The sequence below is a fragment of the Channa argus genome, chromosome 17 (genome assembly GCF_033026475.1).
Source record: "Channa argus isolate prfri chromosome 17, Channa argus male v1.0, whole genome shotgun sequence".
NCBI lineage: Eukaryota > Metazoa > Chordata > Actinopteri > Anabantiformes > Channidae > Channa > Channa argus.
Window position 1 is genome coordinate 7,955,630 of NC_090213.1, and position 6,000 is coordinate 7,961,629.

Below are 6,000 nucleotides of genomic sequence, written 5' to 3' on the forward strand. Positions count from 1 at the left end.
TCAAGAATGCTGCTTTATGGTCAAGTAGGAGCTTGTTTAATTTACACCAAAACTAAACTTTGCCCTGAAACTAGCATGCTTAGTGCTGAAAGAAAATAATTGCATGAAAGGCAATATAATCACTCTATGTGGCAAGAAAGTTAGTGAAAATCACAAAATATTGTTCCATTTTATGTTTCTTCATTTGTGACACAAAGTACAGGCTGTGACCTTTCATCACATTCAACAGCTTTAATGTTTTCTCTGCAAAATATTAATGAAATGCTCTTAAATTGCTGCCCATTTTTAAATATGACAAAATCTCTGACGCAGACACACGTGACCTTTGACCCTGTCCACTCATCTCCTCTCCATTATCTACTGTATCAGCAACACACCAGGACAGTTGTCGTGATTGTGCATCAGCCGCTGAGGGCTGTCATTGGTTACGCAATCGCTCTCCAATGGTGCTCAGTATGCCTGTAGCTTCCTGAGCTCTTATGTCCCTCTGCTGCCTGAAGAGGCCATCGAACAACTATTGAGCATCTCCTGCTCTTGAGAGATTTCTTACAGTGAAGTATCCTTGAAACAGAAAAGAAAATTCACCTGGGGACCACACTTCCGTTTTTATTTGTTTGAGCCCACTCACCATTAATATAACCAACTCAGAAGTTACCCAAGATGCATTAATCCCATACTGACATGTCTGCATGTTATTAGCATTAATAATATGGAGACATGTCTGTGTCTAATTTGCATAATTGTATCTACATGTAGACATAATTGCCTTGTTCAGAGCACTTGCAGCAAATAATTGCAGTACACATATTTTTTAAATCAAACTAAAATGTCTGGTCCATGTAATCTGAATTAATACATTATTTTCTTATCTAAACTCTAATGTGATTATAGTTTTTTTACTCTAATTGTGTTGATTTACTATTGTCAGGACAAAGTGCAGTGTGTTATTTTCTATTTCTTTTTTGCTTGATAAACTATTTTTCATTTATTTTATTTTTTAATGCTAGACACTTTTCAGTTGTGCTGGGAATAGGATTGCAATTTTGCAACTGAGTGAATCTCAGTGAATCGCAGCACATTTATGAAAATACAGTACCTGTAGTAAAAATAAACAAGTATATATTGAAAGAATAACACAATAACACAATCACAAAATATATATATTATACCACATGTTAGAGGAAACTTCTCTAACCTTAAGTTTAATATATTTATGAAACAAAGTGCTCACTAATGGTTGAAAATTGGATGCGAAAAGTGTAATAATTTTTAAGTTCACGCCTGTTGTACTTTGCTGAAAGCCCCATGCATTGATCACTGAGCATTGTATGACACTTTGTCGTAGCTATTTTGAAACCAATTAAAGGGCTATTGCCAAAAAGTAAAAACATGAATCTACTGTGCATGTTTTCTTAATATACTGTAGTCTTCATCATGTCAGTATACAGAGTGGTTAAAGTCGTTTTGTTCTCATTCCTTAAGAAACGGTGTTGAGTGTGGTTCTGAGTCAGTACCACATGAACATACATACATCCTTCTACCTTCCACTGTCCCAAATCTCTGTCAGATCCCTTGTTGCTGATCGTGCAGACTATGTATGTATGGATTTCACAACAATCGCTTCAGCTGACATGTAGGGTGATTATCTAACTGTTGACGAGCTTTGCGACGTGTCCGGGGTGTACGTAGGGCCTGGACACATTTCCTGCGCATCTTCTTGGAGAACACCTAATCACAAGTGACACAGGGGCAGCACTGCAGATTTGATATTAATCCATTGTGATGTCAGAAACATTTACAAAGCTCTCAGCAGTTGTTTCTAGATAAACGGCCACAATTGCAATTGGTGAATGATGTGATGTGATACTTATTTCAATCATTTACACAAACCTCAGGCTACAAGGAGTGAAAAAAATTGGATCTGTGAGGTCTTTCTTGGTGTGCTGGATAGTAATACTCTGCTTGGTATTCAGTGTAAGGCTTTGTAGCACAATGTGTATTCACCAGGCTGTAATAGGCGTCAGGCCTTGCGTGTGTGTATGGAACATGTTGTCTGATTCCTCACCTGAATCTATTGTCTATTTGCCGGATGCACGGTATTGTAGTGGGACATGTAGCAGACATGTAAAACAACAACCCTGAAAACAACAAAACAAAACACAATGATACTATTTTTTGCCTGTCAATGCAGAGCTGGGGATCCAAGGTTGACATGTGACAGAGCCTCCCTAAAGCTCTGTCTACTTTTGTAAAAGAGGGTGTTTCATTTGCAGTTTTGAACTCAATGCACTGTGACACTCAAGATGAAAAAGCCTCTAGAGGATTAGGTAAGGAGGAGATAATATTACTAAAACAGATTAGATACAAGTTGTAAAATCATTATCGGGCCTTCTCTAGTTTTCTCTGTGATGGTGTTAATGCAGGAGCGGGATGTTTTTGATGTCTAATGGCTGTAAATCTCTTCTTTGATGGTGCCTCTGCAGTTCTGCTCTATCAAATCAACCTGGCAAAACCCCATTAGTCATGTGTTTGTTCTGACTACAGGCCACAAGCCCACTGATGATCCAACACCAGATCCTTTAATCAGCATTAGGCTCCCAAGGGACCCCACATGCAGACCTGTATCTGCTGTATGTTTTTTCGTTATTTATTTTTTTCTTCATCTGGTTTCAACTATATGGAGAACGCATGTATTAGTAGGCAGAAGTATAATAAATTTATAGTGTAAGTATAATAGTATAATAAGTATAAAGTATAATCAGTTTTTATTTCAGCTTTTCTTGCCAGTTAATTATCTCATGGCCCCTTAGATCTGTGGCAAACACAGAATAGAGCTGCTGCAGATGCTTTGTAATTCCCTGTGTGGTTTAAAATTTTTGCATAAAGACAAACCCAATAAAAGGTCTTTTATTAGTCAGCTTTAGTGGTGGGCACAGCCTGGCTAGCTGTTTCCCCGTGTCCTGCATTTGGGCTAAGCTAGCTATCAAACATTCATCAAGAAAGTAAATATGACTTTAAAAATCATTGTCTCACAGCCGCACATCAGAGTTTGTAGGGAATCGGTATCATGCCTCTTTGTCTGATTCAGCATCGTGTCAAGAAAGTCAACTTAAAATTGTATTTACTTTGTTAAAACAGAATCAAAAATGAGCTCACAGGTGTCCAACACCATCTCTCCTTTACTCTCAGATAATGTAAAATCCAATTGGCCTTCCCAGAGTTTCTGCTTGTTCTTTACTCAGCTGACGGCATCAGCATCAAAAGAAAATCCTGGCAAGTGCCAACAGCTTGTTTAGCCCCAAAACTGGGCTTGTGTCTGAAGCCATGCAAGCAGAATGATTACAGAGGAGATGGGAGGAGTGGGGATTGTACCAGAGTCAGTGGCAGCAGAGCCGGGGGTAGTAGTTATGTAAGTCCACTAATGTCAGACCATCACATAAGATGAAGCCCTGCTCAGCATCCCTGTTGCTGGATGCCAGTTTCTTCTTATATCAGTGAAGATATTCACATTAAATGTGGAAGCCCAAACTAATGTGTCCAGCTTATTCAGAAGACAAATGAAGATGAACAAGATCATTGTGTTTGGATTTGAAAATTAGTTTGGAACATGTGTCATTAAATCGTATTTACTTCTATATAATCTTTTAGTAATGATTTCTAATTGATTTTGGCACACTTACTAATGTAGAACACCTGCATGTGGATACCTCCTGATTGCTTTCACCTTTTACCAATAACACACAAAAAGCAGGAAACCAGAGTTGAATAAGAAAGGACTGCTAACAGGAAGTCAGATCTATCTCCTCTACCTGCAAATGATGCCGAACACTCCAGCTGTTCGTCTGCAGACAGACGCAAAAAAGCTCCAGGTGTTAGTGGAAGAAAAGTGAGGAAGTTCTTCAAGCTGAGAATAGATTTGCTAATTTTGTCCTATTTTTGTCTTATAGGCACATTTTTACCCCTACTAACATTTTATATTCTTAAATGTTGATTTTAGCAGCAATGAAGGTATTTGACAGCCTGATTTTTATTCTCTCATAAGAGAGGCTGTATTTGGGGACATATGCATTACGACTGTTGGATTTCATTTATTGAAATTATGGTTTAGTAATACCTTAAGAGTGCCCTGATCTTATTTCTACTCCATTCTTTACCCTGTATCTCTGTACATGTGACAAATATAGATCCTTGATCGCGCAGATGCTCTCTCATCCCTTGCCAGTAAAGACATCTGAACTGATAAAAAAATCAAGTACTTTTCTTTCTGTAGAGAAACTAAAAGTTCAATGTGAGCAGACCACTTTGCTATAGTCATAGAGTTCAGGGAGGTGTCACCACACAGCAACAAAAATCCCATAAGAGCAGCTTTGGTGAACCTGATATTCTTTCACTGTAAATCATTTCAAGTTTGTTCAACTGGGAAACCAAAGTTCACCTGCTGCCATGCAAAATGCAAATTGACTGAACTTGGGTTTAATAGTTAGTTCAACATCAGTTATTAGAGAGATTTGTCTAGGATTTAAAGCAACTCAGTGAACATAACCTGAGAAACAAGTTCACCTCACTCAATATAATAAGTTGGCTCAACCATGTATTATTTTGTAAAGAATCAGTTTTTAATGTTGACATAAAGAACTTCCAGCTGCAGCTTCTAAATTCATTTTGTAGCCACATCAGTACAACAACATCCAAGGCTGCTCTCTGCTTCTTTATCAGTGTCAACATGTCTGAAGGTAGGAAAAGAATTCAATGCTAACCTTTGTCATAGGTTCCATTACTTTTATCATTATGAAAGTAAACTATGTAAACACATGAGAATTACCATCATGAGTAGTTTCTTCAATAAGAGTCTCTGAACTCAAATAGTGCATGCGGGGAAGTCTGCTATAATGCTATCTAATATCATTAAGTATCATTAAATGATTAAATAAAATGATGAGATTACATTGAATATTATACCAAATAAGGAGTAAGAGACACTTGTGAGTTTCTAAATAAAGCTAAACAGCTGCTGGTTGTGGTGCAAACAAAGATGTAAAAAACTCCAGCACATTTCTACAAGCCTATTTTTGTTTGTTTGGTTTGTCCTCTAATGGACCACTTGCATATTCAGGTGTGCAGAGATGTATTCTGATCTACAAACATGAGAGTGGTATCGCTCTTCTCATTTAATGTTTAACAAGGAAGTAAATAAAATTATTTCTCTAAAGTTTGTGTATTTGTTCCATACAGAACAGAAAACGCAAAAGAAAGAAAGACAGAAGACCACAAACATTAAATTCAATAAATTAATCCAACTTCTTTGTGAAGTTTCAATTACACAAGGACAATTTTTTCATCATTTAATGATGATGAACAAAATGCCTGGTTTGTAAACGTCATAAATGTTGCAGCCTGTGAGACAAGAATGGAGCAAGTGTTCATGAACTGAACATTAAAAGAAGAAGCATGAAAAACATAAACATCATAAAGACACTGAAGAATTACTATAGATGGGGTCCAGCATTTTAATGTATGTTGTCAATCCCAAGAAAGTAAATCAAGCAGCTGCAGTTGCTGAAGGTGCTGACAGGAAAAGGGTGCATTTTGTAACTTTGACAAGCCAGTTAGAAATACCCAACAACTTGTTGCTTTGCTCAGGAGAGAGGGGTTTCAGCACATAAAAAACATTTCCTCTCCGTGTGATTAACAGCAGACAGTGAAGCAGGCCATTAATGGCATTCTCCGTTTGTGAGATAAAGGTCCTGGCAGACGCACAGATTTTCAGTTTCCTGTGAAAAATGAGCTGTCTTAATGCAATCCAACGAGACTGAGATGTGAGGGCAACTGAATACTGGACGTCCAGTATGATATTGGAAGCCCATCACCATCCTCTCCACTTTCATTTATTAATGTGTATAAGCTGTGCTACCCCTCTAAGGTTATTCTGTGGAAGAATGACAGTGTATCCTCTAAGATACTAATCTGAGCCAGGAAAACCGTGAGGAAAAGAAAGAATCT